Source organism: Patella vulgata, chromosome 3 (assembly GCF_932274485.2).
Source record: "Patella vulgata chromosome 3, xgPatVulg1.2, whole genome shotgun sequence".
In the NCBI taxonomy this organism is placed as follows: Eukaryota; Metazoa; Mollusca; class Gastropoda; family Patellidae; genus Patella; species Patella vulgata.
The window spans coordinates 47,695,973-47,721,989 of NC_065881.2; the positions used below are offsets into that span (position 1 = coordinate 47,695,973).

General features: G+C 36.6%; 1 protein-coding gene across 1 annotated transcript in view; it reads left to right on the plus strand.

The window, feature by feature from the left end:
- The first annotated feature begins 673 nt into the window (after positions 1-673).
- The window catches only part of LOC126815620 (potassium voltage-gated channel subfamily H member 6), a 190,476-nt gene continuing 165,132 nt past the window's right edge, over positions 674-26,017 (plus strand). The window contains exon 1 of the mRNA XM_050541349.2: positions 674-832. The gene's annotated coding sequence lies outside the window, so the exon portion shown is untranslated. The remainder of the gene's footprint in view (positions 833-26,017) is intronic.

Below are 26,017 nucleotides of genomic sequence, written 5' to 3' on the forward strand. Positions count from 1 at the left end.
GGAAGTAAGTGTCACAGTTGATTTCAAATTAGAAACTTGGCGAAACCCAAGCATTTACTTTGAAAAAAAATATAGTACACTCGACCTCAAATAACATTCCGTAAATACAAAATGACAAATTTGTGTAATTGTAAGTGGCCTTTGCCACTGGAACAAATTTAATTTCCTTCACCGCATACCAAAGAAATAAGGACGCCAAATTAAAAGTCAGTTGGGCATTACATTTCAAAGAGCTTCAATGGCCTGTTTGACATTGTTCCCAAGATTAACTTTTCGAAAGAGCATGTAAATTTTATTTTTTGTAGAAGTCAGTCCAGCGTTGCAATCTGATTCGACAAAAAATCACATACAGCTTTAAATGATTCTCGCTTTCATCAGTTAATGTAAGATTTCATTTAAAGGTAAGTGAACTTAATCCAGATTGCATCGGAACCAGATTAGAGGCCTCTGCCCATAAATCTGTCGATTGATTTACTTTAAACTAGTGATGATGCCGATTACGAGTCTATGGTTCCATCATTCCCCTCAACGATCAATATCAATTTTATCCAGCCCAGCTTTTGTACGCTGTATATATGTGGGCAAGTTGACGATAGAAACTTCACAACAATGTTAGTATTGGCTTTCAATGTTCTATCACGTGCGTTCGTTCCTAGAGCATCAACGACACTCGAGTTATTTTAAGTGACAGGAAAATAAGGTTTAAGTCCATGAAATGAAATGAGTTTTCTAGTTTAATGTGGATATTATTCTCTGGCAATAAAACCGGAGTTATCGTAGATTGTGTCACGTGGAGAATCAAATAGAATTGCCAACTCGCAGTCAACTAGGGGTAAGTTTGATTGTTACCTTCCACAGAAATAATTGCTTTGAATGTTCATAATTGCTCTGAATGCTTATCTATTAGCTTTAGATCCTAGTTACGTAACTAATTCTAGTTTTGCGACCATACACGTACTTATTATAAGCTGCGGCGGGCTGAGATCTGATTATCACGCAATTATTACTTATTACATTGATGTTCATGATAAATTCGATCGCGAAGTCCGGTACAGGTATTGTCAAGGTTTTTTACACATATATTTTATCAAGCATTGTTTATAGTCATAACATACAGCACGAGCATAAGCCAATATCCCAGAGGAGAAATTCCCACAGACAGTATTTATTAAGTCGTTCATTGTTTATATTGAACAATCAAACATAATTTCAGAGCGTATTTACAGATCGGATGACAGGATAGTTATTATGTCATTTACATGGTGATGGAATAATGCGCTTCTAGATTACATAAAATCCAGAATGAATATGGCTGTATACTACTGGGGTTATTGTATGTGTAATTTACATGCTAATGTTTACACTGGCAACCACAGAGTTCTGAAGTTAATCCATTTAGTGAATTCCATTTAGTAGTTATTACATTAGACAAAGTACTTGGTGTAGTGGTTATGGTAAGATATCCATTCTACCATTAAAATGAAAATTGGAAGGTAGCCTTAAAGTTCAAGGCTAAAATGAGAATTTCAAACTTGACCGGATAGGCATAAATCTTTAGCTTTCATGAGGAATATCGTAAAATAAATTAAATAGTTCTTAGGAATGGTAAAAATTGATTGAATATGCACTCTTGAATAAGAATATGGTCAAAAATAGGAATAGCAAAATTAACCGGAAATGCACAGAGTCTTTTAATATTCACTGGTTTACTCATGATTTTGTAGAAGGCATTTCATAATAGAATAATTATTTCTCTTCCACGTGAAAATTCCAATATTTTGTGATTGTAATAACAACTGTTCACATTTTATATGTGAGTGTGTATCGCCAATACCCCACTGCATGTGTCCACAATTCTTACAAGCAATTTACAGGTTAGGAGTTTTGATCTCATTGATGGTTGATTGTTCATCTAGTCATAATGAAGGACCATACCGAACGTCAGTGTCTTGGTGATTTACCTAAAACTGGACATTCTATTTGTCAGGGGATTGGGACTAAGAAAAAGCTTGCTGGACTTGGCCAGTTAAAAACAAAATGGCGTAAACCAAGACATGCATAGTATCGATAGCTACATCTGGATTTTTAAAATAAAGTTATTGCTCCTGTCATTGTTTTCGCACAGATAGCGATTTTTAATTTTCTTAGCGGATTGTGTTTTTTTGGGGTTTTTTTGGTGTGGGTGGGGGGGGGGCGTTTGTCAACGAGTTTTTATATACAAGCCACCACAGACCTACTTCGCTAATTAACTTACTCATATAAAACTCAATTGTATATTATGGCATTTCGTGCGAGTCGTCATCGGTATACTGCAGAACTCACTTCCTGATGGTTTTACATAAATGGTACGAATGCCTGTATTTTCAGCCACGGAAATACAGAATAATATAATGAACCATTTTTACTTTCTTAAACTGATTTTAACCCTTCCCGGTAATATACCGCTAATTTTGTCACTTAAAAGAATCCGATAAATTACAGAATGCCAGCTCAACATAAGTGGCACTTTCTAAAAGGGCCTTTTTGAAGTTGGTCACAGACTTCTTCATACATCAAGATAAGGATCAAACGACATTTCCGATTTCATTATGTCTAACCTACTTTCCAATTAATTGTTCTTAGAACTTGTGTGTGGGGATGGTCTAGCTTTGGCCTTGCTGGAGTTCATATCCGCATTCATTAGTAAAGCTTAGGCAATTTAACATGTTTGTACTGACCAAAGTCATTTTCATATGCAGCCCCACGGTCTTAGCTAGTAGGTGTAGGTCCTGACAGGAAATGTACGTTGCTAATTATATTATTAAGGATTCAGCCAATTAATACCGAACCTACTGAGCGATCAAAACGAATCAATGTTAGTTCCAGTGGAGTCTGTATACCCTATAAAGACATAGCGTTTCTTATTAGTTCTTGTGAAAAATATATTAGTAAGCGTCGTATCACAAAGATCTATTTGTAAAGGTTAAGCTTATCTTACAGAGAGTTAATTACGATTTATTTATTTTTCGATTTTACAATGTTTCCACGAATTCCACGAAATAGTCTTCAAGATATCTTTTCAGCATTTAATGTTCCGTGCATACAAATATCAGTGTTTAAGAGAAGAAAATAAAACAAATCATATATATTATTAATAGGAGGGATCATGTAACCGGACTTCCCTGTTAACCGTCAAACCTACAAAGGCTATCAAAATAAAGAACATTTGTTTTCTAACCGGGACTGGAAACCAACTCTGTCGGTTAGATTTAATGGTCGATAAATTGCATTACGCAACATCTTCAATACTAAGAAAGCCATTTTAAAGATTTAGAAGCTCGCCTTGCTTTCAACAACAAAATATCTTCATTGCCTGTCGTTCAATGTGAGACTTTGAAAGGTGGAAGGCGTCTGTTTACGTTCTTTATTGAAACCAAAATGAAATGAGCTCATTAATTTTCGACAATACCTGATGTTTGTTGATATGAAACATGTATGACTCGCACAGGGTTGTATGAACAAACATGTCATGTGTGATAAAACTGTAATTAATCACTCTTCTGACTTGTTAAATTTGTGGTTTATTGAGGCTCACACGTCTCAAGACCCCCGATCAATACGATTCAACAACTGCCATTTCATTTTTTTCTGATTAAAAAGAACTTGCGGAGAATCAGACCACATTCATAGTTCACTACAATAAAATAGAGACGACGTAAGCGGATTTTTTCCCCCTTAATATACCGACGTGACTTTTGTAAGCCGATGCTTTAAAGAATCATACGTCGATGTCTGGACAACCCCCGTCCTAATAATATTGGCGACAACTTAATACTTCTTTATATTTTGATCATGTGAAATATGTTTTCTGTCATCTACTCTTTATATCAAAGATCTGAAATAAAATGGTTTAAACAAACGAATGTTACTAGTTTGTTTTAAGGCTATATACATAATGTACTGAGCGCCATGGAAAACGCATCACTTAGTTTTTCGTATAACAAAATGATCCTGTAAACATATCTTATTTATTTTGCTTCTTATTGTGAACAATATTCAAATGGGAACACATCAATAACAACACATTTGTACACTTATGGATGTTTAATCTGTAATCAACGGTACAAAGTGAGAGGGGTCAAAACCAAAAGTACGACACAGATGTCAGTAGCGCGTGTGTCCTCCACGGGCTCTTACGCACACTGTGCAGCGACGTCGCATGGAATTTACCAATGTTTGAAAGAAGGCCTGGGGCAAATTATTCCATTCTTGGACAAGAGCAGCTTCTAAAGCAGCAATGGTGTGCATCTGTGGTCTCCGATACAGACGGCGTCCAATCTCATTCCAGACATGTTCTATCGGTGCCATGTCCGGAGACATGGTTGGCCAGTCCAAGACATTGATGTTGTTAGCAGCCAGGTAGTCCATACTAAAACGGGCGGTATGCGGACGTGCATTATCCTGTTGGAAGTGCTGAAGTTGTGGGTTCGCTCGAAACATCGGAACAACAATTGGTTGCAAGACATCATCACGGTAGACTACAGCATTAACGCGACCCCCTGCAAATGTGTTGGGCGGTCCGGTGATGGAATGTGAAGCCTCCCCACACCATTACACTTCCCCCACCCCATCGATCCGTTTCGAAGACGCAGCAGTCTGCAAGACGTTCCCCAAGACGTCTCCACACACGTTGACGACCATCAGCGTGATAAAGATGAAAGCGACTCTCATCACTAAAGAGCACACTTTGCCAGTCTACTCTTCTCCATGTCTGGTGTCCTTGAGCCCATATCAAACGCCGCTAACTGTGATGATCCCTGAGGAAAGCTCCAACATAAGGTCGTCTAAGACGACGTCTTACGGTGTTGGCACTTACTGGTCCTTGTCTTCTGACGACTGTTGCACCTGTTCTGGGTGGAATCTGTCACGCAGATGAGTGAACCGGATGTAGCGGTCTTGAGCCTGGGTTGTAACGCGTTGTGGACCAGGACGTTGACGGTCACGTGTTGATCCAGTTACTCAAACACGTTCCACCAACCTTACAATAGTGGACTGATGACAATTGAAGTGTCTGGCAATAGCACGTGTAGACATGTCAGCCCTGGACATTCCCATGACTTCATTCCGTTGATTTTCAGTAAGTCTCGGCATCGCAAGCTCGATTCATTCACACGTCCAACAACAAATTACGACAGACTAACGTTTCACAGTTCATGTACTGCACATTAAGTTGAAAACATGCTTTTAAAGGGCTCACACACAATGCTGCGCGTGAATATTGGTTTATTCATGTGCATCTCGTGTAATTATTTTTTTTGTTCACGGGCCGATAATTTTTTGCGTTTGGGAGCATTGTGTGAAACAATAGTTCATAGTATTGCATAATATTATACATACAAAACCACCTAGTAATAATTTATTTGGGGAAAAAAAGTGATGCGTTTTCCATGGCGCTCAGTATATATCTAGATTTAGTACGGTTAAGCCTTGCTCACAACTCGCCGTATGCGTTTTGAGACGCACGAGTCGAAGGCTTGGCTAGCTCGCAGACCATCTGCACGAAACAGAGTGAAAATTGTCTGTGATCTTCTACGATGCCGAACACACGCATGTGACGCGTAAGTTTCATGCACGGGTTTACTAAAAAAATTTCCCCGTAGACTGCCCGTAGTGGGTTTGAGCTACGATTTAGCGCAGTGGTTCTCAACCTTTTTTTTGCCAACGGCACACATGAAAAAATAGCGGCACACCTGACTAAATACATATAAAAAATATTTGAATTTTTCAAAATCAAAACATGGTCAGACAGCATACAACCGTAGACAGGGACTAGTCGTAGACACAGAGAATGACTCAAACTAAATAAAAAAAAACACACCTATGAGCTTATCAGTAGACACCTGTGAATACTCAATTGGGATTACGTGGTTTTTCGCATTTTCTTAGTGTGCCGTTCAAAATTTCGCGGCACACTTAGTAAGATCTCGCGGCACACAGGTTGACAATCACCGCTTTAGCGTGTTATTTAAAGGCACATTTTGACGACAGTTGAATGGAAAATATATTCTCCCGACAAAAATATATTTCTTACCAAATCAAGAGAAGCTTGTCGTACTGATTTTAATGTGTAATAGAACATGATACCATTTACCTACATAGTATAATAAGTTATCTTATTCTGTATTGTCCAATATATTATATTCTATTTAGCCAAATTCGTTAATTGGATTTTTTTCTTTTGTCTCCCGGTTAGTTTCGTTGTTCTTTTTCTCTCTTTTATATTAAGCTTTCCTTAGACGATCGGCCGAACTCCTCTAGACTGTAGACTTTGGTCATGCTGTTTTAAAACTCTTACAATAAGCACATTTTGATCGAGAGCATGCATCTCAAAGATGTAAGATTTAATTTTTACCGTTATTCTAAACTTTATCTGTATATGATCATATTTCTGGTACATTTTAAATTTTAATATACATAAAGGAGTTGTGATATGTGTTTTAATATTATTTACTAGATGCATGTATATAAATGTACTTTGATTATATTTAATTTATCTCAAAGATCGCCATATTTCATTTAATTTCTTGAATTTTACTTCCCGGTAGTAAGAAATATAGCTTCGGAGAAAATGGTCTGTCACAGGAATAGATGATCAAAGGGACGTATCTTAAAAGGTTTATAATTACTTCCAGGGTAAATGCTGAAAATTACGTGTGCGCTTGAACACGTCATGCAATATGTTGATATATTATTTGATTTGGGGCTGTACTAAATACCTAAAAATAAACACCGAAAAAATCATTTTTATACTAAGTACCGAAAAAATCCGAAAAAACATATATCGAAGAGTTATTAAATACCGAAAATAATACACTGATTACCGAAAAATTCCTAAATACCAAAATACTGAAATATTAGGGAATCCCACTGGGTTCCCGGGCCCCAACCTTTATAGACCCCACTTGCATTGGCTCAATTGAGGCGTAATTGTCCGGGGATAATTGTCCTAAGAAAACCATTCCCCGGACCCCAGTGGCGTTGATGGGTTTCAACAATTGTTCAGTGCGTTCACCCCGGGGTCCATGCGAGTGAAAAACTGTGCTACGAGCCCATTAGGAGCACGGGAAAGTCAATGGCAGCACATGAGCACAGTGGGGACTCAGATCGGGTCCGGGGAGCGCTACTCGGAGCTAGGCGCCCACATGATCCAATACAAGCGGGGTGTGGGAAGGCATGGAGCCCGGGAACACAATGGGTTCCCTAATTTTTCAGTATTTCGGTTTTTTCGGTAACTGGTGTTGTTTTTCGATATTTAGTGATTTTTTCGGTATTCTTCAGACTTTTCGAATCCTTTTCAGTAATAAGTACAACCGTTTGAGTTGTTTATCCGAGAATTTAATTTCTGCACGAACCAGGCTAATGATGACGGCATACACATGCAAGGTGACATACGGAGAATGTTTTCTCCCGCCCCTCATCTTGCACCAATGCCAATGGGACATCAGGCTGGAAAGTATCAAGGAACTTTCTTGGAGCTTACTTTTTAGTGAGCCAGCGACATACTCATCGAAACATCGATACTCGTTGATCAGTGAATTTGATGCCAAATTTTGGTTGAATTAGTATAGTTTCTAATACAAAGTTAGATTATCTTGACATGACTTAAGACTGGGTAAAACTGAAGAGTAATTACAGCGAATAAACAAAACGTTGTAGAAAAGACTGTTAGCTATTTATGTCAACTCCTTATAAGAGAGAAGGGATATCAGAGATGTATATCTCTGCACAAAATTAAAAAATATTAGATCGAAAAACGGATTTATTAAGTTTATTTATTCTTGTATGTGTAAGTAGATGTGGAGAAGGGGTAGGAGCACCTCGAAAATAGGTTCAAGTTTGTTAATATCCGTGGTTTTGGTAGCAAATATTTAGATAAATGCATTTACATTATATAATATGAGATCGATTGTCTTGTATATGACGAGAGTCGACTTTAAGACATCTTATACACCAGGCGCGATTTCAACTGACTTCATTCGAAAGGTACATCACCTGTTCGACTGACGTTTGGCTTGCTAGCAAGATTAAACTTCATTAGATCGCCACTAAGCCACCTATTAGTCAGGTCATGGTCCTCTCAGTGGAACTGGAACGACCATAGTTATCTTACATAGGAGTGAACATTGAAAACACCCAGGATAGTTTTATGAGTATTAAGTTACTTTTATCTAATTTGAAGAAGCCGAGTGGATTAAATTTCAGTCGATCGAAAGAACATTTAGGCTAAGTTTTTGAATCTGCCAACCACGCAGATTAGTCGCACATCGTAAACCTCCATTTTTTATTAGGTCATTGATAGTGTTAAAACATTGAAAATAATGGACATATTCTAAACCGACGGGTTTACTCGATCTTCTAATATTTCATTCGATTAATGACAATTATTATATTTTGGCTTTATTAGGTGTAGTTTTCAGAAGAACGTAGAGGACTCAGCATTGCTTTTTACGCGCAACAAATAGTAGTGTTCCCAAAATGCATGCCCAAATCTTATGGATTCGATCAATTCTGAAGTAAATTATTGTGATCTAAACGTCACGTCCGTATCTTTAACATTCTTTATTTCTCTGTATCATCTGAAGAATAACCCATTTCTATACGAACATCGAGGCGAAGTCGGTTTTTGCTTTAATCATCTAAATTGCTATCTAAATAAAACTTTTCAAGTCTTGTTGTTTGCTAAATTTTACTGTAAAATGTTTTTGACCCTTTATTAAGTATTTATAGGGTTGTTGTATAGATAGATGTTTCGCACTGACTTCATTTAGCTTACATATACCAATCAATATGTTAAATTCGCATAAAAAAGGGAAATAAAAAATTTTGTAATTATTATTTATAATGGTGTCTCGATCACATACATTCTTGCTTTCCTTATAAAACCTAGTTTCAAGACAAGAAAACTTACAGTTCAATTTTGGTCAAAGTTAAAGAGTAAATTTTCTCCAATCATTATTATTTGAGGCGCCATGCAACGTTGTTCATTGGTTTACATTACTTAGCATCCATTCATATGTTCAAAAAGTATTATTATATAATAATAGCAACCACGTCTTAGTATCGTTCATTTAAGAGGCACTTCATGTTATTGGATCCATCACCAAGACTAGACACACATTGAACAAATATCTTAACATTTTATAGTCTCTTTGAATTCCATCTTAGGAGCATTAAACATAAAGTTCGCCGCCAATGTTGTGTTAGAAGATGGAGTCTGGGGATTTTAAAGTATGATTAAAAAATAATTTTTAATTAGCTGTCTTTTAAAATAACTTCAGTAATTCAAGTTAAAAAAAGAATTTTTTCTAGAAATTGTTGTTATAAGCGAAATAAAACTCGTCGCATTACGTATAGTTTGTTGTGGAGGGTGAGGGGGAAGGGGCATGCCTGACTTTCGCCCAACACTTGATTTGAGAAATGAACTTTAAATAACTCATGTGGGGACCATAGGACACTTTAAAGAGTTGGAAGGCATGCATGATCAATGTTACATTTGTCCGACGCATTCTATAACATAAGGCAGTATCTATTATTTGAATAATCTGCGGGTTTTTTTCTAAGGAGTTCCGCTGTGATTTACGAAAGCATTCTTAGAGCCTAAATGTCATATACCTTTATTTGAAGTATGTCCCCCATTAAGAATGATGTCAGTAGATCCTGCGTTATGTTTGTATCTGGAAAAACACACTGGACAAAATCAACCCTTTGATTTATATCTACGATTAATATCATAATATTAATACAGGAAGTTGATATAATTGATCTTCTGGGTTTAAATGTTTAATGTTGTGCCTGGACCTATTCCAATAGATAATGGATTGGTCACTCCACATACAAACCAGCTCACTTTATCCATGCTGTCCAAATACAAGAAACTTCAGTGGAATATATAGCTGGAACGAAGCTGAAAATTCCCTAGATACAGATGATAGGATTCATTTCTAGGCTTACTGAACAAGACAGTAGGTAATCGCAATAACACTTTAATGTAATTAAATGGTCCTAGAGAGGATTGTGTGAAACCAACACAAGTAGGTTATGGGTACCAAGTCACGTATAACATATCCTTCCACACTTAATATTTAATACGGAAACCTTGATTGAATGGTTTCAATTCCCACTGATATAGTAAAGTTGTCACTGACTGATAATATTTTTTAGTGTTATTAGTTATTGAGTTGTTCAGTTTATGGATTACATGTTGGAAAGTTAATCCTCTTAAGTTTCTTCAGGAAACGTCATAGTGCATCGCGGGATGGCACAAGGACTTTGACTGTCTACAGATTGCTGTATAATTTCTGTTAAGCTACCTGTCCAACATGGTAGTGAACAATAAACACATCGAGTTCATGGTTCTGTTTGACAATTTGTCCCCTGGCAGATGAAATTACTCAAGTCATACGCCACAACTTTAACGGATGGATATTTGAATATAACGTATTGTTGTTCCCCCCAAAAAAGTATGTTCGGTTAAAAATCTACTATTTTCTTATGGTCGTAACTGATTTCGCAATTGACTAAACACATAAATTTCAATAGTTTGTGAATGACATAATTATAATCGACAAAACAAACAAATTTACAATAGTTTTTGAAGGACATAATACAACTCTACAAACATACATTATGCAAGAGCTAAATCTGTCTATTGCATGTCTTTCTTTAACCCTGAAATGTTATTTAAATTATTAATTAGACATTAAGTAACCTATCCAGACCATAATCAACTCTAGATGGCATCGCTAGCCTGCGATCTTTAGTGGATTATGAGCCGATTTTCTGCATGACTTTCCTTCACGATTTAACGATTAAATGGATAATCTAGACTATGCTGTTTATCGTACTGACTTAAGTAATGATGATCAAGGCTAGCCGGAAATTTCAACCGGTTAGTTCTCGGTTCATAGTGGATCAATTTGAAAGAAATTTTCAGCAAATTGCTTTTACATTATCTAGTTTTTTACCATGTACCTGTTATGTTCATAACACAACTCTTTTAAGAAACGATATATAGCAATGCTTTTCTACCAAACAGGGACAGATTGTGGAATTAGAGCTCGACTCCATAATCTGTTCACGCCTACCGTCGCCACAGTAAACATTAAAATATTCTGCGGATCTGGCCTTATGTCTTATGTCCCATGACGCTTTGCGGCTAAACGTCAAAATGGTGTTTAGCCGCAAAGCGTCATGGAACATAAGACATAAGGCCAGACTAACATTAGTAACAAACCTTTGTTCATAGCTGAACAGTATGTCAAATGAAGGAAAGTTCTTTCGACCTTGACTTCCAATCTTCGAAATTAGGAGTTTTCTAATACAGCACGAAATAACAGAAAAAAATGGCGTAGTTAAAATGAGCTACTAAGGCACCACGACATTTCATGTTTTTGTCTTATCGGCATAGAGTTCATGGTTATGCCTATATCACGGAATTTGCAAATTTTTATTCATTCATTGATACGGTAAGACTAAAGAAAAGGCGGCATTGACCTGTCGGATATTCCCGCACTTTACTAATAGATGACTGACTTGAGTGGTGGACGGATTCAAAATTCTCGACGAATGTAGGTTAATTACTCCTGTAACGATGATGTAAGCGGGTGCAAATTAAAAAATTGACGGAATTAAAATTCGACATCATATGAAAAAATTACTAGATTTAACGTCATGGGCTAATCATGTACCAGTTATAAACTTTTTTAACCACTGTAGGCACCATACGCGTTACTGTGGGAGGGGGTGGGGCGATTCGGTAGACACGTGTGCAACTTAATTGCTCTTTTTTCAATGATAATCAATTGCATGTTAATCTCCATCCAAGTTTACATCTAGTAACTCATCGATAAAACATATTTTGAAGGTCGTACAAGGAAAAGGGAAATATTTTTGCCTCATGCCCAGGAAATTATATCGTGCTTACAGATGCATATTAAATATTTTATGAACCTTCAAATGATTATTTCCCCAGTCATCAGCAAGATAAAGCACAGTAAATGTATGAATCTTTTATGAAAACAGTTTGTCATGTCTGCCTTATGGAGATGTATTTACATTTAAAGAGCACATAGAATGAGCATACAAGTCATTATGATTATATATAATATACACCATTTCGACACAAATCTGTTTGAAATTATACGATATGCCCCCAAAATACCCTTTAAAGCGATAATAGATGTATCACTGCCTTATTTAAATTTATTCTGAACCGTTAATTATTTTATGTGGACTAGCAATCAGTCAGAGCTTAATCAGTACACGCTGTCGTCGGCTACCTTGTATATTGTGATGTATCTTGATGTCTTGTAGTGTACACTTCTAATACACATCTGGTCTATCTGATGTCATAAAGCGGTTATTGGTAAAATCTTGGCTAGAAACATTAATTATTAGTTTTTTGGTAGGCCTACGGATGGATGAGACTAAAGACGACATCGTATTTTCACACGAAATGATGACCCTATAAAACTTTTTAGAGAACTTCATATTATGTATGTTGAAGGAAATCAAGCAACGTCTTTCTCGTCATAAGAAGAGGGTCAAATAGTAGGCATTTATCCTGTAACGTGCTTTAAAGACGTCATATTCTTTAAAGACGTTAGTTTAGATTACTTCATCAGTCGTATTATATGGTGAAATACAACTTTTAATTAAAGAAGATAGTCTACTCTACTCTTAAACTCACTAAACAGGTGGTCCGAGATTTGATTCTGGTCACGTTTTTCTCGGGATTAAGAATTGGAGCTAAACCTTTAACTCACTAAACAGGAGGTCCGAGATTTGATTCTGGTCTCGTTTGTCTCGGGATTTTTCATTCTGGTGTATCTTTGTCAATGGTGCAGGACGAAAAATCTGGCGATAAACATGGTGTAGTTAGGATGGGACGAAAAATCTTGTTACCGTGTACAGGTTTGCATAGACATAAAATAACCTTTTGCAAAATTTCCCTCATAACTCACAGCATGACGAATAATCATCTTCATTAGCCCAACGCTCTGCCAGTGCAGAACAATAGGACGTAAAACATATGTACCTTGCCCTTTAAACCAAGATAATTACCACACGGATTTTATAAGACTTGTTAACTTAGTAATTTCCTTTATATTATTTATAGATGTTTTAAGAGTTAAGTACTAAATTAACCGACAACCGTTATGTTTTAATAGAATATACAGCGGAACAAGAGTCACTTTTCTCCAATCTAAATGACTTCTTTTCTAATGACAACAGAATAAAGTATTTTACTTTATCTAAAATCGATCCTAAAGAGGGCCCGAGCAAAACGTTCATTAAGTCTATTTAGTTAAATGTGTCGTCGACACTTTTATATAGCTCAGGAACGTAACATGGATTTGCTATGGTTACGTTTGCAGCGCGAATAAGGTTAATGTTTTCCATTCAACAGAGCTTCCGCTTAATGGCCAAGAGATCTTTAAGGTGCGATACCAAGACAACTTAATTAGAATTTGATCTTCATTTCATTTTATTCAATTTATAATTTTGGTTTAGCCTACACTATATGGGATCGGCCTACTACTTTATTAATTCTTAATTGTCTTTGAGGTAAAATTATGGGCACTGTAATTGGATAAAGCCATTCTTATCAAAGCCAGATGAAAGTTCTTTTCAGTTCAATAGAATACAACTTTTAAATTAAGTTGTTAGACCTTGCTGTAAAGTGAAAGTATACATATAAATAAAACAAATGAAGCGTAAGTATGTTCTAATGAATGACACAACTTTACAGCCATTAACGAAATGAAAATTGGTCTAGAAACATCAGGAAGGTTTAGCTAACACAGTAATAAAATAGTTCAATGCACGACCATAATATATAAAAAAAAAATATAATATTGTATCAAGAATTCCATAAACTATACCCTCCTACAGGGTGAATATTTAGCTGTAACTGGTAAAAGGCGTTGTCAACTAGGCACGGCATACTTACTCGTTCCAGAACAACCATCACTACTTCTCGTTTGAGGAATTCACACAATTAAAAGTGTTTGGTACTTGTTGAGATAGGATCGTAATGGCGTATTGCAGAAGGTGAGCTCAAATTTCCCTATAACGATTGTATTACTAAATATGTATTCGTGGGTTTCTTGTTTCCATTCTTACAAAGAACGTTCAAAAGTTGCCAACATGCCCGTCTTCATTAACCCACTAAGCGCAGAAAAGTAGGACATTAAACCCTATTTCATTTCTACCCCTGCAAAACATTTAATGGGATTCATCACAATAGTCATGCACATTACATCACAGCCATGTCTGGGAGTTCTTTGTATGTTGGTTGTGTACGTACATATGTATTAGTTTTCCAATAGAAGAGCAAGAGGGTGTCTTTTATCAATGGATAATTGGAGGTAATGGTATTGATCTGTTATTTTTATTGGTACTGTAACAGACATTGATAAATTACCTATCTATTATGACGGAAACCATGTCCCATTTGTTACCGGTAATTTTCTAGAGAAAAAATATCTACTGTTCAAACGTGCCAAATCAGACGGGAATTAAACGAATCAATTCCTTTAATGTATCGCTAGTAAGGTGTGACGTGGGCCAAGGTTTAACCATTGTATTATATAAATCAAGCTCAACCTTTCCTAGTCTGGGCCATTTTTCAGTTAAGAGAGTTTGCACAGAACGATGAATGAATTAACTCTCGAGTACTGAAGGAAGGTGGATGAGGATGAATATTTAGTACATTAAGGCTTTTAGTTTACGCATTTAATCACACCCTTTGTCCAGATAACATTCATACCTGACATATTACTTATTTTAAAACCAGGTTGTAGTAGAAAAATGGAACGTTAAACACCATTTTGTTTATTATTTGTTTTGAAACTACAAATATGGGTTATTTTGCATACCGAGACACGCCCTTTACAATTAGGCCCGAAATAAGCTATCCTCACACTTTTCGTCGCTCTGGAGTCTTATTCCTGTACATTTAACTTTTATAATGATCATTATAGTTTGGTTATTGACATTTACGTCTTCATACATTTTAATTTTCGTTGAAAAATGGTGTTTACTCCATAAACATCGGCAATGTCCCGATCCATAGTTTACAATTTGTGATGGATGTGAACACGACAGACTATGTTCCGGAGCATTTGGTGCCGCTTATGCCTCGCCTGTGAGAGGGATGTTTGTTTTGTCATTTGCGTGATATTTTTACATTTTTTAAAATTAATTCTCTGTAGAAGACTTTACCGACATCGTTAAGCTGTGTTATTCCCCGAGGCCAATGAATTCTCATACTTTACGACACACATGATATTAATTCATAGTTGTTGCTTTTCCAAGTATTGATACTTTCAGCCAAGTTTCATCTGACGATCGGGGAGTCATGAACATTCCCAGCAAAACCTTGGATTGGAAAATTTCTAGCAAGAGTTTTCCTGGACTGCGCTGTTGCGAGATAACAGTGCACTTACCCCCATTATCAGATTATATTGCCCAGCTGTCGAGGCTATCCTTGAATGGAAACTCTACCGGAGCCAGAGAAAGGTTGTTATTTTCAGAATTTGTTTGATATCTGTCTTAAAACGACCGTGTTAAAAAAAATGAGCCTTTTTATACCGTTACTTTTGTTTATTTTAGACTTGCTGGTGGGAAAATGCACTAAGCCTATGATCAATGTAAGTTAGTTATAGAAGCATTAGGGTCGGGGGTATTTAAGCGAAAGAAGCCAAGATTGACGTCCGATATAAAAATCGATCAAGGACTCATAATTCTATTATCAATATTTGGCGTTCTATTAGAAACGTGACCCGTGCTATATCAGTCCTTATAGCTTTTTATTGCTCTTGTTGACAAGAAGCAATAACAGTCGAGTTACTGGTAAATAAATTCTAGCTCCCAAACTCGTTAGTTTTTCATGCTCAATATATCAATTTAAATTAATGATAGACCATGGTAATCAAACAGGTCTTGTACGCAGTGAAGTGTACATCTCAACCTGGTTTATCGACTTTTCTAAAAGGTGGTCTGCCAAGAAACTCTTAAAGCCTATCTTGATCTGAATAAATGCAAAATTTGCCGTGAAATCTATAATCGTTATTTAAATTATCACGTTGCTTACCTTTTACTTGCGACACTTTTAAGTCTTTAATGAGGCTTTTCTGTCTGAGAGGTAGGTGTTGACGCATGGTTATCTATCATTTTCGTTTTCTTGCATTAATTCTTATTCCAGTGTTTTCGTGTTTTTATGTTGTTGTTTTTATACAGTTACGTATAATATGGGTTGACTATATTTTTAAAGAAATAACCTTGCCATTGGAATTCTGGTTTTACTGGTGATCCACGGTGGTTCAGTGTAAAACGCATTGGCTCACTAACCTGGAGGACCAGCTATCGGTCTGAGAAAGGACCGCGGGATTTTTCAGCTTAATTTACCCTTGTCTGTGGTGCAGGACCAAGAGCCTGGAAAGGAACAGTGTCTAGTCGTTTGGGTGGGATAAAAAAACGAGGTTCCGTGTACACCATTGACAGAATAGGCCGTAGCGTCGCTGTCCAGGAAAAATGTTCCTCATAGCACACTGTACGGTGTACATCCGTCTTGGTTATCCCGAACAGTAGGACGCTAAACCCCATTTGATTTCTAATTGACTGGTAACCGACTTAATAAAACCCCTATGCGACAAAACATGGTTCTACTTTTCTGAGACACGCACCATATTTTTAGACTCTGCTTTAGCTTCCTGTCAAGACACCCAAGTGTTACAATTAAAATACATACGAAGTAATACCAGCTGCGACCACGTATCATATCCTCGCTGTAGACTGCTTTATAGATATTGATGAAGTCCAGATATTGTTGGTTGAATGATGAAAAAAGAATTGAGCAGGAACACTGAAGAAATCTAATTAACAGCAATCAGTTAGTACGGTTCAATCGGCAGATTCAGTGTCTGTAAAGAAGGCTTTTCACGACCAACTTGCCCAATTAGCTTGTTATTGCGAATTCCCCTGTCACTTATAACACGATATTCATCAATTGAGTAAAATGCTCATTTGTAGTGACAAGTTTTCAAGTGTTGTTTCTCGTATTCACATCATAGAAGTAAGGAGGAAATATTCTCCAATTTTAAATGATTTCGGTTTATTGAGCTCTTCAGGCAGCACTTCCCTTGTAAGAACAGCGGACATTTTTGTTAGTTTTTGCAATAGCCCGTTAAATATATTTAGAAGTTCTTAATGATAGTGCCAACATTTATATAGTTTTCTTTTGGCGTTGCAATTTCTTTTGAAGAATCTTCGAGATGAAAATATTATGTTTTTGTAATTAATAATCCACAGGATGTAAAGATTAGGCTAGCGGATATAAACGGATCACTTGGGTTTATCCTTTGTCCATTAATCATTTTTTTCAAGATTTCTTTCCATATTCTCTCGGGACTGTTGTTTCCCCCTCCCTTCAAGTTTCATTGCAATGTATTTGGTGCTAGTTTAATTTAAAATCATCGCCCCATTTATATTTTCATATGTTTGTTGTACATAAAGCAGACAGTGAGCTCCCAGAACATGAGACGAAGAAGCCTATTGATTTTCAGCGATTTCCAATAATTACTGCCAGAGTTATAGCCCTTGATCACTTCAAAACACCCTGTGGACGCTCTAGAGGCTAACGTTGAAATCCGATTGACTTTAAATTTATACACAGTGTTTAAGGTCATGAGACGAAGAATCATATTGATTTTCAGCGATATCTGATAATTACTGCCAGAGTTATGGCCCTTGATGACTTCAAAAAATCTTTTGGACGATCTTGAGGCCTAAATTAATATTCGATTGACTTTAAATGTATACACAGTGTTTAAGGTCATGAGCCGAAGAAGTCTATTGATTTTCAGCGATATCCGATAATTACTGCTAGAGTTATGGTCCTTGATGACTTTGAAAAATCTTGTGGACGCTCTAGAGGCTAAAGTTAATATTCGATTGACTTTAAATTTATACACAGTGTTTAAGGTCATGGGCCGAAGAATCCTATTGATTTCCAACGATTTCCGATAATTACTGCCAAAGTTATGGCCCTTGATCACTTTGAAAAATCTTGTGACGCTCTAGAGGCTAAAGTTATCATCCGATTGACTTCAGATTGATACACAGAGTTTAAGGTCTTGAGACGAACAAGTATATTGATTTTCAATGAATTTTTATGACTTGAACAGCTAAATCCATGATGTTAAAAGTTTCATATACTAAACGTTAGCATGGGGCAGAACTTTATAAAAAACAAACAAATTCTAATGGTTTTCTGATAATAACTTTATGAGTTGTTACTCTTAATCAGATTTTAATGTATTATAAATGTTTCATTCCCGAAAAAAGTAAAAATATGCAACAACTCTTGTTGACTGCCCGGACGATTTAGCTGCTGTGGGCGTATGTTTCGTTGCCTGGCAACCTATCTTTATATAGGAACTTGTATTAAGTGAGTTTCTGTATTCATTACATGTGAGGAACATGGTAGTAACCAGTTAGAACTTGTAATTACGAATTGGCATGTATGGATACTACGACTCGAAAATTGCTTGCCATTTTTATTATACGCCCACATTGAAATGTGGGCGTATAATATCGTCACCCCGTCCGTCCGTCCGGCGTCCACAATTGCTTGTGGACGCTCTAGAGGGTAAAGTTAATATCCGATTGACTTTAAATTTATACACAGTATTTAAGGTCATGAGACGAAGAAGTCTATTGATTTTCAGCGATTTCCGATAATTACTGCCAGAGTTATGGCCCTTGATCACTTCAAAATATCTTGTGGATGTTCTAGAGGCCAAAGTTAATATCCATATTGACTTTAAATTGACACACAGTGTTAGGGTCATGAGACGAAGAATCCCATTTTCAGCAATTTCCGATAATTACTGCCATGATGGCTAAGCGAGTAAATCACCGGCTCATCAACCAGCGTGATTTCTGCTGTTAATGGTGCAGTAAAAAAAATAAGGAAGAACCTAGATGGGACCCATAAGCTGAGGTCCAGTGTAGACGCTGGTCTGCACTTAAAAGAATTCTTAGAAGAGTTTTCAGAAACGACGCGTTGGGGTCATATGTTTCTTAGAGATCGCTACATGGCATAATGCCCGTCTTCATTAACGCAATTTGTGCAGGAAAGTAGGACGTTAAACCCCATTTCATTTAAATAGAAACGGGCGGTCCCAGTTAATAACTTGGGTTTTAGCATGCTGTGAAATACCAATTCTGATTACATCTACATAGTTTAATTAAACTCAAATACAATTGGTTTCCACAACACACTCAAGGATAGACTGGGGGCATTGTGTATAATATTTTGTTTTTATTCTTTTGGAATATCGACAGTCACAGCAAGTCTACAGCCTCTCGCTTTGTAATGGTATTTGATGTAATAAAAGTTGAAGTGTTATACATTAATGTAGTGTCTATCACGTTAACAATTAATGCTCGGAATGTTTGTTTTTCCGGTGAAGATTCCGCCGCACGTAGCAAATTGTTGTATTTCAGTACTAGTTTCCGGTGCCATTAAACTGAGAAGGCGGTATGTTATATTGGATACAGTCACGGTGAATTAAAGGCGCTAAACCTCTTAATTTAGATAAAAAAAAATATATTGCATTGTATTGATGTGTTATTTCGGGTAGAGATGGGACAAACTATGAAGGATTCATTTTTTGTTTCGATAGATAGAGACAGTTCGCGTGTTCCCTAATTTTCATTTAATGTTTAGCTTACTCTTATAAATGAAATGAAATGGCGTTTAACCCCTATTATACTCTTCTGTGTCGACTGGGCTAATGAAGACGTGCATACGCCGTACAGTGTGCTGTAGGAGAAATTTGCTCAAACAGTAACACTACGGCGTACATTTATATCGAATTGCAACTGTCGAGGTTTCTGTTTTACTTGCACGCCATTGTGTACACGGAACCCCGGTTTGTTCATACCATTCGAACGACTATGCGTTGTCGGGCCTTCCGTCCTGCACCACTGATAAGGGAGAGCCACACCTGAAAATCGAAAAGCGACCTTCACCGTCTAATTCACTGAGCCACGTTAACTAAGATATATCTTATCAGTGGCTTTTGTTCAACGAGTCACCCAACAAAATAAATCAATATATCCAATTAAATCGGCTATTTTAGTTTTAACTTAAATCAAAGAGTCTAGTTATTCTAATATAAATATCCTCAGCCATTGAAACATTTTATTAGATTCCAAAATTGCCACAACAGGCTTCGATAGTAACGCCAGACTCGGCGTTTGACGCCTTGTAATAATTAACTTAATAGTCTTGATTTGGATAATAATTTAATAATTTTATTATTTTTTCGTTGGTCAGAGGTTTTTAGAAAGAAAAAACTAATTTCATCTTAGCTATAGCTTTCATCCACTACGGGGATCATCAGGCATATAGACGGCCCAATAATGCTCGAGGGAACACATCTTTAATGTTCCGTGGTTGTGTGTATGGAATACAATACTGTTTGTAACGATACCGAACAAAAAGTACTAACAACCCATTCTTTTCAATCCTTAAAAGACTATCGTGACAATTTCATCTCCAAGCAGTTTAGTAGAGAATAAAATAAAAATATGTAAGATGAGTGTATCCTATTTAGGTGATTGTGTGATGTGATCAAGCAGCTAAGCCCTTGCTTATAAAAATTACCTTACATTCAACTAGCACGCCGTTATCAAGCACTTTAAGCCATTAACTAAATTGCAGTCAGAGTAAATTATAACAATTCCCAGTTTGTTTCTAGTCTTCTACCTATCTGGATTTTTGTTTGTGATGGGTTTTGATCTTATACATGATATAATCAATTACATAATAAGATTCATTAGGGGTATTTGGTGTAAATGGTATCGATTTATAATTGACAGATTACCCTTATACGTGTATCTGACTGTCTGTTTCTTCGTGCTAATAACGATATAATATTATGACGATTATTCAGTATACATGCATAGGTATTTGCGCTACCCAGACCCCATTTAGATCTACCAATATATGTCCAGCCTAAATATTATAGTCCACTGACCTTCATTTGCAAGAACTGTCACTTCTTTTAATATTAACACTATTCTTTGTGTGTGTGTGTGTGTGTGTGTGGGCGGGGTCCTAAAAATAAATGAAAATAGAATTGTCATAATATAAGCCACCATGACCTCCGCTGTCAAGTGTTAGTAAATATTACCAGAAAGGCTTGTGTCTAAAATTAGGAAAGATTGTTATTCATATGTATAGGAATAATAAGTATTTTCACCCATTTTTTATGTATTGTTCAGTATCATCTTAAGCACATTTAGATATCAAAATATAATAGACATTTAATTAGTTGTTCAAGCCTTTGAGCCCCCCCCCCACCAAAAAAAAAAAAATTCAGTGACTTTACATTGCCCTAGACTAAAATCCAACCTCGCCAAGTTGAAGGTTTTTCCTGAGAAATCCAATCAGTTATGGATTAAGCGTGTTTCAAGTAGAGATAGCAAGTACTTAACAGTAATTTCTGCTTTTAAAGGCTGTTTTGGTGGAGAGGACAAAACTCCTTTACTTGCACAGATAGGATTTAAAATATTTTAAAAAATTACTAAAGATGACATACTTAATATAATATGTTGTTTACTTACGGGGAGATATTGGCAAATATTACCAGCTAAATTTAACAGTGTTATATAAAGCAAAGCCGGAGTAACATAACACCCGAATGAATATTTAAAAAATAAATGGTTATGGACATTTGAAGTTTACATAGATTTCTATTGATTTCCCATCGCTACATCAGTAATACTACTACTACTAATAATAATACTAATGAATATTTATATGGCGCACATTCCATCCAAACAGTGTGCTCATGGCGCAGGTTTGTTTAGTTCTTCAGTTTTATAATTCACTATTTATAATAGGATTCAAACATGTGAGATTTTAGTTTTGGTTTGAAAGTTTCCAAACATTGCGAAGTTTTGAGATTTACGGGTAAAGAGTTCCATAATTTTGGCACACTGTGGGAAAATCGTCGAAACCCAAAGGATTTAAGTCTATACATTGGTACTGTTAGAAGGTGATCATTTTGTGACCTTAGGGTGCGTTTGGGGATATATTCAGATAGCATTGCACTAAGTTATTCTGGGGCTATTCCATTTAAACATTTATGGACCATACACAAAAGTTTAAAGTGGATTCTGTGGGTGATTGGTAACCAGTGCAGTTGTTTTAAAACAGGTGTAATGTGATAGTTTCTGCCAGATCTGCAGACGATCCTGGCTGCAGTGTTTTGCACAATTTGAAGTTTGTTCTTCAGGTTCTGATTTATACCATGGAGTAAACTGTTACAGTAGTCGAGTCGTGAGGAAACTAATGATCTGACTAAAGTATGCACAGCATCCTTTGTAATAAGATGTCGAATTTGTCGGATAGACCGGAGATGGAAGTAGCAGATTTTACACAACTGATTGACATGGTTCTCCATACTAAGCTCAGAATCACGATGGACACCAAGATCTTTAACCGAGTTAACCAAATTTATTTGAGAGTCAGCGATGTGGATGGTAGATGCTGATTTATTAGAAAGCTGTTGTTTGGTACCAATAACCACGACCTCTGTTTTATCATCACTGAGTTTGAGCATATTATTGTTCATCCATGATTTGATATCTTTTGTACATAATGTGATTCTATTAAATGAATCCTGATGATCTGTAGAATTCCAGCTGTCAACAATTTGTGTATCATCAGCATAAGAGTGGTACATAAGCTGGTGCTTTTTAAGTATATTGGCGACACTGACTATGTAAAGTACAAATAGCACTGGTCCCAGCACAGAATCTTTGGGAACTCCGTTGGAAAGATTAACAGAATCTGAGTTGGTGTTTGTAATCTGTAAAGATCGACTACGACTGAAAAAGCTAAGATTCAAACCATGCCAGAACACCATCTGTAATGCCAAAATCTACGCGAAGTTTCTTTGGGAGCACCAATGGATCGATCGTGTCGAAAGCGGCTGAAAGATCCAACATTTTTAAGAAACAGCGGTTACCACTGTCGACAATATGTCTGGTATCATCCACGACCTTGAGACGACCTGTCTCGGTTGAATGGCCTTGTCTGTAAGCTGACTACCGAGAGTTCTTTTACGCGCAAGTCATGGGACTTGGCCTTTCGTACTAGCCGAACGACTATACGTTGTCCCTTGGCAGGCCCACGGTCCTGCACCACTGACTGGTTAACTTTCTCGGCTCGGCCAACACCGGGATCGAACACCTGTCGTCCGGGTTAGCGAGTCAACACCTTACTCACTGGACCTCCGTGGTTTCCATCCATTATTCAAGACACTTCTTGGCTCTTTTATCCCTATTGTGCCTGTCTTTTTATAAGCTTCATTTTGGAATTTGTTGAACCTCCAACGTATTGTTTCCCATATATAGCCGGTTCGTAATTTGGAATCCATAATATTTATGCAATGTTAACTATCGGCTTCATTATACCAGTCTCAAGATACGGGGCTTACTGTAACCCTCTTACCTTCACTGATACGGAATGAATCCACGTTATAAAGAAAACCACCAATATCTGATATATATTTTTCAGAACAATCAATTAATTTAATTTTATTGTCAAAGAAGTAACAGTTAACGGAACTAGACGCCGACATAGTTATTTCAGAAGTGTGGAAAATTATACAGTTTACCAACCAATGATTGACAAATTAGTACAATAATTAGCAAAAATAAATCGTACTTATAGACGCCTGATAGTGGGTTCTCTATCAATACAGTAATTGGCTGTCACTTTTGTAAGGATGTATAGAAAATTAATAGAGGAATAAGACACGTAATTAGATCTCCAGTCATTTTCCATAACACTAATTAGACACATTTATCTATGGAAGATTGATATGTACAAATAGCCAGCTCCACGCTGATATATTCGTATTGGTGGTTGGTGGTATCCAGAGAAAAGAAAAGTTAATCGCATCAAAAGGAAACATAACGGGAAATTTGACCAATATGAGCGATATCTCCATGAAAGGTGTTCTAATTGACCAACACAGCAATACGACATACGAAAACGGAACCATGAGGCGCCTGATGCTGTTCAATATTTGTCAGAGATATGTGATTATAGTTCGTGATGTTTGTTCGTTTTCAGTCCAAGTAATAAATTAAAGGTATGGTGGAGTAGATTTTGTTTGATCCTGCAACATCAAATGGAAATCTACACTACACGCAGATGGATGGATTTCGTTCTGTCATCATCTGCATCTGTAGATATTTCTAAAGGGTGGGAGGGGGCGAATGGTTAGCACGAGCACGCTGTATCATAAGGTCTGTCATTGAGTCAACTGGCATGGTTTCGATTCCCCGGTTGTACGTGACAAGGAGTAGGGTCGCATGTCCAACCTCGTGGGTTTTCTCCGGGTCCTTCGGTTTCCTCACACTGCTAAAGACCCCTACACGCAAGCGAATTATTGAAATAAAATTGAATCATATGTTAGTCCCGAAATGACCTAGTTTGTTTCAGGTGGACTTTAAATCTCTCTCTCTCTCTCTCTCTCTCTCTCTCTCTCTTCCTAAAGATTATAATAATATAAATGGATTTCGAGTTTCTCAAAATCACCATTTAAATCTTAGCAGTTATTAATAAACCATTACGCCACCGCTCGTCATTACACAACCAAGTGCCCCTATTATCTCACATGACACCGGCATTCGAGTTATTGGGCGAGGGAGGTGGGGGTGGGGAAATTGTAATGAATAAGTATTTAATATTTTCTGTTTATAATGATAATTTATTCTTTTACAAGAAGGCTTAATTTTTGAACGACAAAAATTGAGGAATTCGGTCAACATTTTATCAAGATATAGTTTGCATAACGTCATAATTTCTATCTGAACAGCCAAGAAAGATGCAGTGATACAAAGAGTTAGGCGCTGTCTCGCTATTCAGGAGATCGTAGGTTCGTTCGCTTGCGGTGTTGGCCTAGAAAGAAACAACGTCTAGTCGTTCAGATGATACGACAAACCGAGGTCTAGTGTACACGACAGCGTGCGCGTAAAAGAACCCTGACCAGTTGGAATTCGACATGGGCTATGGGCATCTTTATTATCCCGGTTAAACCCCATATCATTTTGGAACACACATCCATTGACGACTGTGATTTTATTCTGTCTTCTAAATACATTTAATAACAAAACAAAACTATGTATTGTTGTGTACATGTATATATTGTCTTGTCATATTTTCATATTTTATCATTGCTTGATAATGACTAGAGAAGCCTATGCACGTCGCTCAGTAATAAACAGAAATTGTATTCCATAGAATTGTGACCTGTATAAAACAAAACAGGTCTGTATCTTAATGGGTTTTTTTAAATATATTTTCGACAGAGATTATTATAATAAAATAATTTTCTCTATCTCAAATTTCAGATAACAATAGTTAGTTAGAAATTAGAAATAGATTTAGAGTTAAGTCTATTATAAACTTGCATCATAGAAATGATAGTCTAGACAAATTCATCATGGCATCTCATTATTCGCTTGAAATCCTGAAATTGAACTATTCCCTAGAGTACCCACACATAACTATATCTTGCTGGGAAAAACGTCATCCAAACCACCTTGTTACACATGACACTCACTGGAGATTTTCAGCAGATTTGTGGGGTCACGCAATTTCAGCAAGGACTTTATGCTCCTTTCAATTTTTTTCCTCGGGTTAATCATTATTCTACGTAGAATCAATGTTACTTTGTTGATTTCCTAAGATATCGTGAGGGTGTCAATGTGATTCTGACACATCCCTCTAGCATAAACAACTATTTGTGCAATGCTCAAGACTGTAAACGGTCTGTAGAGAATATCCTTATTCTTGGGTTTTTTTCCTATTAGGATGGCTGGCATTTGAACAGACAATTCAAACCTATTTAATTTTTCACTAATAATAAACACCACTATAGTCCGG